At 32.3% G+C, this 13,723-nt stretch overlaps 1 protein-coding gene across 2 annotated transcripts in view; it reads left to right on the forward strand.

Moving 5' to 3' along the window:
* The window catches only part of Pot1 (protection of telomeres 1), an 81,011-nt gene that overhangs the window by 2,657 nt on the left and 64,631 nt on the right, over window positions 1-13,723 (forward strand). Inside the window, exon 2 of one of the 2 annotated variants that reach the window (XM_010635373.3) lies at window positions 1,010-1,200. The exons of the other annotated variant lie outside the window; for it this stretch is intronic. The gene's annotated coding sequence lies outside the window, so the exon portion shown is untranslated. The remainder of the gene's footprint in view (window positions 1-1,009; window positions 1,201-13,723) is intronic. 2 annotated transcript variants of the gene reach the window in all.

The following is a 13,723-nucleotide window of genomic DNA, read 5'->3' on the forward strand; positions in this document are numbered from 1 at the left end:
ATATATATATATATATATAATATTGAACAAATCACACGATTTTTATAAAAGGAACACATTTGTAATTAGCTTCTATATCCAGAAAAGACCATGATCAGAATCCTCCTACCCACTTCTAGTCACTGTACTTCTGAGGGCATCTATTCTTACAGTGCCATAGATTAGTTTGTTTTTAAAATTTATACACATGCAATTTTATAGTAGTTTCATATATATATAATATTGAACAAATCACACGATTTTTATAAAAGGAACACATTTGTAATTAGCTTCTATATCCAGAAAAGACCATGATCAGAATCCTCCTACCCACTTCTAGTCACTGTACTTCTGAGGGCATCTATTCTTACAGTGCCATAGATTAGTTTGTTTTTAAAATTTATACACATGCAATTTTATAGTAGTTTCTCTATTGCACGATTGTTTTCGCTGAACATGTTAATGAGATTTGACCAATAGTAATATTTTAGTGCATTCTGTGTCATTGTTACCCAGTATTCCATTGTATGGATATGTTAGTTTGTCTTTTCTGCTGTTGAAAAAGGCAGTTTTGTGTTTGGCTGTACTAAGTATACCTGTACATGTTTTTAGAAAATACGTGCATTCTCTTTAAGCATACATGTATATACTGAGTAGTGGAATTGCTATGTTGTATGGTATATATCTGTTCGTTTTTAGTAAGGTATTGACATTTTTCCAAACTTTTTGCACTAGTTCACATTTCCATAAGCAGTGTGTGAGAATTTTGGTTATTTTACATTGCCATCGGTATTTCATATTTTCATTTGTAAAATTTATTTTACTTCATATAAATATGTAATTTAATTTGATATCAATTCATGATCAAAACACTTGGACAACTAGGAATATAAGGAGACTTTCTTAATCTGATAAAGAATATTTTCAAAAAATTCTAAGGCAGATATCATATTTAATGGTTAAATGTTAAACCTTCATCCTGAGATCAGCAATATAGCAAGGATGCTCATTTTTTTCCACTTGTATTCAGCATTGTATGAGAGGTCCTCATCTTGTCTTACACTACGTAAAGACGGAAGAATTAAAAAAATATCCAGAGCAAAAGGAATTACTAGCACTATTACTGACAAATGACATTACTGTACATGTGAGATATCTCAAGTTGTCTATGGAAAAATACAAGATTTAATAAGCAAATATAGTGATATTGCTGACTATATGGTAAGTAAACAAATATAAGTTTTTTTCTTTATATACCAGCAACAACCAAATGGGATTTTGATTGCTATTGCCTTAAATCTATAGATCATTTAGGGGAGATTTGACATTAATCATGTTTTGTTTTGATTTGTTTTTGACCCATTTGCTTTTCCTAATGCCTCATTATTTTGTTCATTAATATTTCTTAATGTTTAAAATTTTCAGTTTATGGCTCTTGCACATATTTTGTTACTATATGTCAGAGTTTTTCATGCTTTTTGATCCAATTTAATTTTTTAGGTCTTAATTCCTAGTTGTTTACTGCCAGAATATAGAAATATAGTTTATTTTTGTATGTTGATCATGTGTCCTGCATTCTTGTTTATTCTCTTAATATTTCTAGTAAATCTTGTAGATCTTTACAATTTTTTGCATTGACCTTTATGTCATATGTGAACGATAACAGCCTTTTCTTCTTATCAAAAAGCTTTTAATTTTTTGTTATTTACTACACTGATTACAATTTTCCTGAATAACACAGGTCAAAATGTATATTCGTTTTCCCTTTCAAAGCTAAGGGCAAAAGCACTTGGTACCATGGTGTTAGCTATGTAATTGCCCCGATGAGAATGAGGAAATTCCCCTTGCTTCTTCAGAGTTTATTACGATTGTATATTGGACTTTGCTAATTGTGTCATTTGCCTCTTAATCATGATAGTTTTTCTTATTTTAGTTTATTATTATATAGTTACATTGATTGATTTTACCATGTTAAAGTAATTTTGTATTTTGGGGATAAACTACTTAATTCCAGTCTTTTGTCCTTTTTTCATTTTTTATTGGATTTCCTTTGCTAATAGTTCGTTAAATATCTTTAGATCTATACTTACAAATAGTGTTGGTCTCAGGCTTTCTTGTAATGTTGAAGATTTTGGGTATGATAATGCTATTCTCATGAGATCAGTTGCTGTCCCTTGTCTTCTACTTTTGCAAGAGTCTGAAGAATGGTAACTTCTTTCTTAAACTAGTTTAGAATTGACCGTCAAAGCCAGCTATTTCCGGGGATATTTTTATATGGAAGTTTTAAACACTGAATCCTATGTCTTTAATGTAGAACTATTCCGTCTATTTTATTTTGAGGAAACTTTAGTAGTTTGTGCTTTTACAGGAAATTATCCATTTTTTATATTTTAAATATATTTCAGTGTATTGACATAAAGTTATTCATAATATTTCTTTAATACTCCTAATGTTGGTAGGATCTCTAGTGGAGTCTCTCTTCTTATTTTCAGTGTGTTAATTTAGGCCTACTGTCATGCTTTTCTCCTGATCACTTCTAGCAAGAGGCCTATTTTGTTGATTTTTACAGATATCTGCTGTTTGTTTAATACTTTCTTCTTTGTTAATGTACTGGTAACTATTCAGTATATCAACTTCCAGTATTTCGACTGAAGTTCCAGTTGGCTGAGTCTTTTTGGTACCTATCATTTCTCTTCATTGTACTCAAGTTTTCCACTCTTTCCAGAACATAATATTTTTTTTAATCTGTTTTAAGATTTTCTCCTGCTAGTGTTGTTATCCTTTCCTTTAATTACCAGGTTGGAAGATGAGCAGTGTTGAAGATCAAATCCATGACCTTGCACCTTTTAGGCAAGTTAATCTGCAACTGAGCTTCATCCTTATTCTTTCTTATGATTTTAGTTTTTCGTCCTTTATGTGCTTGTACTTCCTTTTTGCTTGCCTAGCCGTCCTGCTGGTTGCAAGCCATTAAGATGTTGCTGACTACATGGATTTGTCATCCTTTAAATATTGTTAGTGTTTGGAGGTGCATTGAATGTTATTGAAATCCCATTTAATTAACTTTGTTAATGTGGGTCCAAAGTAGCTTTTATTCTAGGACTAATTTTTCTTTCTTACTAAAGGAATTTCTTTTTGAAGATTCTATTCTGTCCTCTGCATATAAGGAAGTCTTTGTATTCTAGCTATTAAAACCAAAATAATCCCCAGCCCTTCGTGAATCTCAGGATTATTTTGTGCAACTCTTCTTAGTTGGCTTTTTACTTTTCTAGAATACTTTTTATTCACACATTTAGAGATGACTTTTCCACAGCCTGGAGGATACTTCTAAAATATTCTCAGCCCTCATTTGAAGTCTTTCCTCTTGCACCCTCTGTCTTGACAATTCTAAGGCATGTGACACCTAAGACTCTGAACTTTTCTTAACACAATGAAGCTATGTCTGCCTGGATTTATCCACCGTTTTCCACTTCCTATAAACTCTCCAGGAAATAAGCTAGGATTATCACTTTTATTTCTTTCTAAAATAAATCATTTTCTTTTGTGTACTGTTTTGAAGACTGTTGTTTCATATATTTTTTTCTTGATTTCCTGTTTTAACTCCAGACAATAATCTAGTCCCTATTACTTCAGAAACAAAAATTCTTTGTATCATTTCATAGTTAGAGATCTTGGGCTGGGGATTTAGCTCAGTGGTGCTGCCGTCTGCCTCCCAAGTGCAGGGTCCCAAGTTCCATCCCTAGTACCAAAAAATAAAAAAAAAATAAAAAAAATTTAAAAAAATTAGTTAGAGATGTTTAGTTTTGATAAGTAGCCACTTTGTCTTGCATTTGAGAAACAATAATGTTCTAATGTGCATCCATACTTGTTTTGAAGGGCTCAGTTAAATATGTAATATAAGGATTGCAATAGAATTCTAAGTCACAGTGAAGTCTGCAGATATTGAAAAGATCTTTCATATGCTCCATAAATAGACGCATGAAAATCTAATAATAGAGTTTCTTAGAATAATGTTGGAAAACTAATGTGAATGAGACTTCTCTCAGGTAGCACAGAGAGGTGGGTGACTTTGGGGGAATGAGGATAATGGAGATTAGATTCTAAAATGCCAAATCCACCTAAATAGTTGCAGAGAGTTGGCCAATATGTGCCATTTAAAAGGACTCATTATTACTTCAGTTGTTAGATTTGTCTCCTGTCCTCCTCACTAATACTTAAGGTGAGAGTTAGTTGGTAAATATCTTTAATGAGTCGATCAGTACGGTAAATCCCTTCTTGATCTTCAATACTTGATTAGTTATTAAAGACTTGCTTTCATAGGATTTCCTTATCTGGCTAAACGTTTACTGCAGTTTGGTTGATTTATTTTAAACATTTTGAAAAATAAAATCAGTTATTTTAAAATAAAATCATTGGTTCATGTTTTTGGGTTGGATTAGATAAAGGGAATAAGTTCTTTTGGTATTTATAGTTTTGATATTTTCAGTTTTAAAATGATGCATATTAGAAGCCCTATTTATTATTGCACAGTATAAGTATTTATGAACATATTTTTGAAGTTCATGTACAGAACTAATTGTAACCTTGTCAGTGAAATTTATTTGTAGCCTAAATATTTCATTAAGGTTTTATTTGGACAAGTGTGATCTTCTTTCCCAGTCCTTTTGTACTGAAGTGTAAATGGGCAAAGGCTCTTGTTAAAGACTCCATTGTCTGCAGTGTTGATAGAGAAAAATCATTGGGAAAATAAAGAATGAACAATGTAAAAGAACCTTTACACTAATAACTTTCTATTGCTTAAAATTTATCATTAATAAAGATGAAATTTTTTGATTTATCTCTTAGGCATATACATTTAGTCATATTTACCCAATTCATTTGGTTATTACTATGAAAAAAACACACCAATTATAGAAGAGGGTTACTAGGTGCTATTTATGTCATGGATATTCTAAACTTGTTATAATTTTTATTTTAATGTGTAGTAGCATTCTGTATATTACTTTTGCAGGAAAGTATTAGAGCAAGCTGAGTGAAAATTATGAACATTTTTGTTCATAATTGTGTTTTGAAGTAACTATAGTTTTAAAATATAGTTGTCCTCGATTTTGTGCATATAAACCTGCTATATCTATAATTTATATTTTTCTATATGTATGTTGTTTTTCTCAGTAGAAAAAGTTCAAATTCAGAGGTGAACACCATCAGCATGTTCTTTTTCAGAAAATTAGTAATGCATCATGTAAATGTCTTTGAAGAGATAAAATAGTTTAATGATGTTACTGGCCACTTAGGTTCATGTGCTCAGGTTCATTTGCTCACTGCTGAACAATACAGAGGAGGCCACTTATTTTGGATTTACTCAAAGCGAGGTCTGAAGAGATGGAGGAACATATTATGTCTTGTATCTAGATGTCCTCCCAAAGCCTTATGTGCTCATGGGACTTTTTGGAGCTGGCTGGATCTAGGATTTGTGATGCGAGGATTAAGTGTGTATGGCACTAAATTAGTTCACTGTTTGGTTTAGCATAGATGTGGATGTGGGTAATGGGAAGGCCCATCTTGGGTGTGGGTGGTACCATCCAAAGTGCTGGTAGTTTAGATGGAATATATACAGACAGAAAGAAGGCAGGCTCAGCACTTGCTGTTTGCTGCTGCTGTTCAATGCATCCTGCCTGCTTTGCCATGGACTTTTTCTCCTCTCTGATGCCCTTCTGCCCTGCCACCCTGCCTTACCTGCCAGCTGACTCAGAATTTAAACCTCTATGAAGTGAGCTGACACAAACCTTTCCTCCTTTAACTTTGGGTCTCGGGAACTATATTTTTGACTCAGCAACGAGAGAAGTAACTAAGATACCATCTCACCAGTAGGGGTGTGTTAGGATCTTTTATAGGAAGGAACAGTGTAAGGAGAGGATAAAATGAGACAAAAATAAATATATTAATGCTTGTTCAATTCCTTTCTGGATCCACACGTCTTCCCTCCTTGACAAAGGAAAAGAAATTGACTTGACCTCCTGGTCCTAGCATCAAGAGCTTCTCTCTGTTCATCTCTGAGGAGCGGTGTGGGTAGTTGCTAGTGCCCTAGGTTGGCCAGAGGAAGTCAGAGAAGTCACTTGTTTCTAAAGGGGAAAAAAAAATCTAACTGTTAAAGTTTCATTTTGAGATGCTGGTTACAGTATTTCTGGAATGCTCTAGAAATAAAATTAAAGTTAATAGTGATGCTGTATAAACTTACGAGATTTTGTCAGTATTTTCTGGCGGTAAAAAAAAATAAAGAAAAAGGCTTTTATAAATTGCAATAGTCTTAAGAATGTGTAAAACTGATCACTGGTGCACAGAGGAGTAATTTTTCCTCTCATTTCATTTTAATTTTCAGTATTCAACAGAATATCTAAAATTATATTGCATTTCTCCCTAAAGTAAGCCTAGTTCTGAATGAAATATGAATTATAACTCTATTTGCTTGCAATGTTTTGTATTAGTTATTTTAAAAATACATGCCTATGAAATTCTCAGCATAATAGAAGCCAGGTTAGTCTAAGAGCATGTGAGAAAGAGTAGACACCATGATGGAATAGAAGTTTTCCAGGAAAGCAAATCAGATTCAACATAGGAAATCACTTTTTGCAATATATCATATTAATAGAAGAAAAGTGGGAAAAACATACACACACAAACACATACACATACATAGATGTGATCCTATCAGTTGATGCAGAAAACATACTCTATAAAATATACTTTCCATGATGAAAACATTCAGAAAACTAGAATTTGAGGCCAGTCTGAACTATATAGCAAGACCCTGTCTCAAACAACCAAATATATATATATATATGGAATTGATTGTCTTTAAGAATTATGTCGTATCTGGGCCAGGGATTTGGCTCAGTGGTTCTACCACCTGCCTCACAAACGCAAGGACTTGAGTTCGATCCCTGGTACCACACACACAAAAAAATCTTTTTAAAAAAGAATTATATCGTATCTTTGATGTAAATTGGAAATCTTCTAGACCAGATCTGATAGACAAGGCTGTCAATGCATGTAGCTAATAAATACATTTTTGAATCAGCCCTAAGTCTCCAAATAACTTGTTTAGCCTTACACCTTTTGCTAAAAGAATATTAGAAAAAGGTTTCAGGGATGGGGATGTAGCTCTTTGCTAGAGTGTTTGCAAGGCCATGAGTTCAGTCCCTTATGATTAGGATTGTTATTAACAAGTAAATGATATGTGAGGAGAAAACTCTGCCTTTTGCAAAACCATACAGCAAAGTGAGATTGTCTGTGCTTTGTCTCTTTCTTCATTTACATTCATTCAGCCTCAGTAAACATTTATTAAAGACTGACATTTTGATAGATGCTGTGCTAGACTCTGGAGAAACCAAAATTAATAAGATGCAGTGCTTGGCCTGTGGACTTCACTATCTCTAGTTTAATGGGAAATCACTTAATGGTAGAATCTATAATAGAGCTATTAGTAGCAGCTTCACTAAACTATAAATATGCTGGCAAAATTTAAGCAAAGCCCCAAATAGCAGATGGCTTCGTTTTTAGTGCAACATTTTATTTATTAGTCTTTAAACTTTTTATTGTGAAAAATTTTTAAATACACCAAAGTACCAAAATTCAATGAGTGTTTGTATATCCAACATCTAACTTAAGTACTTACTGAGTTTATCTTATTGTTCCAGCTTCTACTCATTTTACTGTCATAGATTATTGAGTCAAATATCAGGAATTATGAAATTTAAACCATAATATTTTAATATTTAAAATAGAAGACTACAAACATTATACATATGTGTGTTATACAAACCAGTACATGCCATAATCCCATTATATTGCCTGAATATTAGCATCAATTTCTAAATATGAAATATATGTTATCTAAATGAACTCTTTCTTGTCTTCCTATTTCTTTGTGTATTGTACACAAGCACAGTTCCATTATTACATTTAAAATAACAATGGTTACTTTATATAATGAAATACCAGATCAGTGTTCTTTCTTCCCTGATCATTTTATGAATTATTTTTTATTTGTGTAGGGAAATCACTGTGAAGATTCTATAGTAATGGAAGAACTATCCTGAATGATCAAAACTAAAACATTGGTACAACTTGTCTGAAATTGATTAGTTATGTATGCAGATTAGTTAAGTGTGCAGATGTATATGTGTGGTGGGTAAGGGCTTAGTTTCAGTTTTTGAGACAACACAAATATCTCTAAGAACATCTGTTTCCTGAACTTTGAATTTGAATTTTTAAAAGAGCTGAATATTAATTTTTCTCCCTTTTTCTATAGTAAGTAAATATTTGGATATAAACAGCTGTTCTTGGTTATTATGTGTTCCCTATAAATTTTGTATTAGTTATTTAGTATAATGGGTGTTTATTTGGAATTATGAAGTGCATTACTTAGGGAATTAAACTCTGCAGCTTTTGGAAGGAAAAACCCTATCAGTATATTCTGTATATTTCTTGACCATTAAGGTTTTTGGTTTTTGAAAAATCATTTAAATTCTGTATCCTAAATTATTTAGAGAACTATTATATCAAATTGCTTCCATGGAGGGAAAAACAAAAAGGAAGTGATACTGAAAAGATTATTCAAAAACAAAATTATCCTTAATCATAGTCTTTTTTTGTTGCTGCCAGTGTGAAAAAAATGAACACATAAATATATGCATTATGCAGAAATTTGTCTCTATTTGGCGTCTTCTGGTTTTTTCAGGTCAGAATATTTATAATTCCTAAATTCTTTTGAGGCAAAATGAAGGATCATCCTCAGTCTCTTTAAAATTTAAACTGTTTTAAATATTATTCCTCAATATATCCAAGTTTCATAGAAGCTAAGAGCATCAGTGTAATCCGTCACTCATGCAGTTATTGTACAATATTTTTAATGCCAGTTAGGAGCCAGGCCTTGTTTCTCAGCACTGGTGATTCAGCAGACAAAATTGCATTTATGCTTACTTTCTAGTGGAAGACAGACAATAATAGATAAATGAATACATTCTTATTCAAGTGACAACAGCTTTGTAGAAAACAAAGTGGAGAAGGGATAAAATACAGTATATAAGAAGGAAAGAAAGATACGTTTTTAATCTGGTGATGAAGGGAAGACTGAAGTAACATTTGACCAGATACTTGAAAGAAGTAATGAAGTGATCCTTCAAATATCTGAAGTAGTAGTGCTCTAAACAGGAATTAGCAGGTACAAGAAATTCTGAAGGGTGAGTTTGTTGTTCAGGTCTGCCAAGAAGGTCAGAGTGTCTAAATCCCAGGCTATCTGAAACTCTGAGGCAAAGCTCTTAGTATTACTCATCTTTGTATAAAAATACCTTTCTGGATTATTGTCAGTATTAGACATATCTACCACTGGCACGTAGTAGGAGCTCAGTACCTGATCATGGTTATTTTTGCTTATCTGTAAGTAGATAAGGAGAAGAGGTCAATGGAATAGCATTTGGGCATCTGAGCCCAGGAATTTGTCTTCTCATCTTACTTTTCTATGGTTACTGTACTTTTACTAACAGTGAATGTCTCCAGATTGAAGTTAATGTAAAGTGAGTGTTAACATTAGCTGATAATTCTGTATTGTTCGGACATACTATAGTTGCAGAAATTGTGATGATTTATAAATCAGTAGACTTGAGAGATGGCACTGATTTTGTAAAATCTGTCTTGGGAGTCTAGATTAAACATTCATTGCAAGGACCTCTTTACAACATCTCTCTCTCTCTCATTACTGTTATTATTCCTTCTCTTGAATATGTGCTGTATATCAGTTTAATTCATGCTTGAGATAATGGTTGGGCTTCTTTAAGTATTCAGTGTTTATGATGACCTGAACTCATGCCATAGGTTTTAGGAAGATAGGCTTTGTAAATGATGAGAATGAGAAAGGACAGAAGAGAGTATGAATAAAAATTAGAATATAAATAGGCATTTAAGAGGGACAAATCCACTTCTTTAGAAAGTTAACTCGTATATCTTTTATCTTAAACTAGAGACTACTACTATGTTTTGTTGCAGGAGAATATTTTTAAATGTTGCTTAATGACTCAATTGATTCTAGAGTTTCAAAAGATATTTTATCTAACTTATCATTCCGCTGTCGAAAAAGAATTAAGTTTAAAAACAAATGTCTTAGTCTCTTTTGTGCTGTTGCAACAGAATATGGAAGACTGGATAATTATCATGAACAAAAACGTATTGGCTCATGATTCTAGAGACAGGCAAGTACATAATGCAGGTGCTGGCAAGTTTGGCATTGTGATTCTTTTGTGGTGCCTTGAGTGTTTCATACTGTTTCACACAGTGGGAAGTGAGGAGATGGCGCACTGAGCTCATGCTTTCATAAAGGCCTTAATCCCCTTCATGAGGCAGAGCCCCTGTTAAAGGTCCTGCTTCCTAAAACTGTTACAGTGATGATTATATTTCAAGATATTATTAAGGAAACAAACCATGACATCAAACAAATGGTATTAATACTTATCAATTTTTCATTTGGCTAGGTATACATAAGCAATTTTTCAACAGTACTTTGAATTCCTAATATTTAATTTTTTGTTTGTTTGTTTGCTTTGTTTTTTTTTTGTTTGTTTTTTGAGACAGGGTCTCACTGTGTAGTTGAGACTGACCTGGAACTCACTATGTAGCCCAGGCTGGTCTTGAACTCACAGCGATCCTCCTGCCACAGCTTCCCGAGTGCTGGGATTACAGGCGTGCGTCACCACTCCTGGCCTAATATTTAATTTTTATGGGCTGTAGAATATGAAACGAAGTTTTTGTTCTTTTTTCAGATGAACTCTTTCTTTAAAGATATACTCTTTTGATATCTAAGATCTAGGCCAGGAAATTGTAGTCTGAGTCCTTTCAACTTGCTAAGATCATTAAATTTGCTTTTCCTTTCTTCTCTCCTCACATTTTTAAATAAGTGAGACATTGAACTGCCCACTTCTAATTCCTTCAAGGGAGAAACATCCATTTTAATGAATGATCAAGAAGAGGCTCTAGTGTCCTGTGTCAAGAGTTAAATACCTATTAAAATGTTTACTTAATTTACCTGAAAGGGCCATCAGGCTATAGTATAGATGGTTAGACTTCACACTATGTGTAAAGGGATGTAAGAGGTTCTCAAAGCAATTAAAATATACATGTGTAGTATGTGTTTTCTTTTCTGAAGAAGTCATCCATACATTTTATTTAATTACTAAGAGATCTGTGAACTCATGTTTATCACACACTGCTTTCTTAAAGACAGAATTTCATGTGATTCTGTCGTAGTTATATAGGTAAATTTAATATTAACCTCTGAGAATAATTAGCTGAGGCCACATTACCCAGAAATAATGATTTGATATTAGAAGTTAGTAACTCACAAAAATCTTGAATTATTTTTGAAAAAAAAATATGTTTATGAGAGTCAAGTGTTAATATGAATGCAGAAACTTTTAAGAAAAACAAAAAAAAATCTTTGGAGGAAGTTTTTTATGTAGAATTGCTATGAGAGAGGTATGTATGTATTGTTTATATGTATATAAAATTGCTTTACCTGAGAGCCTGAATCTCTTGTAATTTCTTTTACCTCATGACTCTTGGGGTTTATCTGTGATTGTGTTCATGAGAGTGTGGATATGTAATTGTGTTTTTAAATTTTGATTCATAATTTTTAAAGATTTTTTCTGAGCAACGCATTCAGATGTTTTGAAGTGGAATAATGTAAAGAGATAGAGTGATACAGTCTAACTTGTGGTGCATTAAGAAGACCAAAGAACTTTTCTGTTCCTTTTCCTATCCTCCTTTTTTTATTTTACATAGTTCAATAGCAAATTATATGACTGAATTTAAAGGCTGTGAGGTAGATTTTGTCTAACGAATAGGTGGTAAAAGTATTATTTTTTAAATATTTATTATAACCAGTATTTAACATTTAGTCATAATAATAAACTAAATCTTATTACTGAAAATGTTACTAAATTTGTGTGGAATTTTATAGATTGAAAAAACCATCCATGTGTTTCTCGTTTAAGCCTTTATTAACTCCCTTGATTTTTTTTTTACTGTGATTTTTATTATTAAGACAACACTCTAAGGCTAAAGAACTTGCAGTCTGTTAAAGAACTTGAAGTAAGTGGAGAAACTATCTCCACAACTATTTCTCTTTCCTACCTTGAGAAAATTATTATGAATTTGAATAAGGTCTTGCAAATATTATTTTAGAAGATTTTGTTGTTTTTGTGTTGTCATGCTTTTAAAAACATTCAAGCAGTGTGAAAGGATATAATCTAAAAAGCAAAAATCTCCTCATCCCCTCTGAACCCATTACCATCTCCCAGCCCATTCTCTGGGTAAAGTCACTGGTATGCTTTAATGTGTATCCTTCTAGCCTACATGTGTGTCTACATAGGTTGGTATGTGTGTGTTTGTGTATATGTAAACCTCCATATGCCTATTTTTATCAGATAATTTTATACTAATCATGTTTTATAAATTGTTTTATTTTCACTTATTTTATCCTAGATGTGTAAGTGAACATTTTAAAAATAAATGCACGATATTGAATATTAGGAACTTATTTGCCTATATTTTAACACATTTTTATCTTTATATTTCTTTAGGATTCTTGTATTTGGTAAATATTTATTTGGGAAATAATGTAAGAGTGTTATAATGAATTTATAAAACATGTACAATGCATCTATAAAACATGTACAACATATTAGGTATTTAATATATGCTACTAAACTGAATGTGAAAAATGTTTTCCCTATTGAAATAAATAAATATTAAATAGGTGATCATGAAAATAGAAGTATAGCAAGCTAATTAGTACTTGTCAAATAATAGGATCGTAAGTCATGATTTTATTTCTTAAAATATAATGATAAGAAGACTGAGTTTATAATTTACTTCAAAACCTTTCTGAGCTTAAAATCCATGAATACTATTCATTTGAGGGTTTTTTGTATATTTACTTTAGAGGTTATGTTAACATGATTAAAGATTGTTGCAAAGCAAATGTAAAACTTTCTGCATAAAGGAATGAACTTTTCTAATTTGATTTTTGTCTTTCTCCTTTGTCAAAATCCTAAAACACCAAAAATAATGGTAACAAGATTTTAACTCTTACTTTGCTGGACAATGAAACATTTTATAGACATATAAGGCATTTGCTTCAGTTTTAGCTTTCACTTTTTAAAATGAGGTTTTTTTCATACAAGGATTTTTTCAAAACTGTAGTATGAAGTTTTTTTTGTTTTTATTACAAATTGCTGAACATGGTGGCTCATGTTAGTGGCACCTTGGGGATCTTAGGGCTTTAAGAAGAGCAGAACCAGACAGCTACACCTGGTACAGCAGCCTGTTATGATGTGAGAATGCTGGAGCATCTGCCAGAAATGGGAAATGGGTTGTGGAACAGCAGCCAATCGGCAGGAAGAAGAACTGAATAATGCTTTCGAATTGGCTACTTGTGGACCTCCTGGCATAAAAACAGTTGTGGAGGATATTTGTTGTTCCGTGAAATTGCAGGGATTTCTGAGAACAATTATTGGTTAGGTTATAAGGAAAAATCCAGGAACAAGGGAAGCCTCAAACTGAACTGCGACTTTGCGGGGGGCTTACTGTGTTCTTACAACATATTTACATAAACTGGGATAAATATTGAGCTTTGAAGTGTCATTAAATACAATCTTTTAAGTGGTTTACTTAGTGTTTTTCTGGTCCATGAAGT

Source organism: Fukomys damarensis, unplaced genomic scaffold (assembly GCF_012274545.1).
Source record: "Fukomys damarensis isolate Sample0158 unplaced genomic scaffold, DMR_v1.0_HiC HiC_scaffold_4, whole genome shotgun sequence".
Taxonomy (NCBI): Eukaryota; Metazoa; Chordata; class Mammalia; order Rodentia; family Bathyergidae; genus Fukomys; species Fukomys damarensis.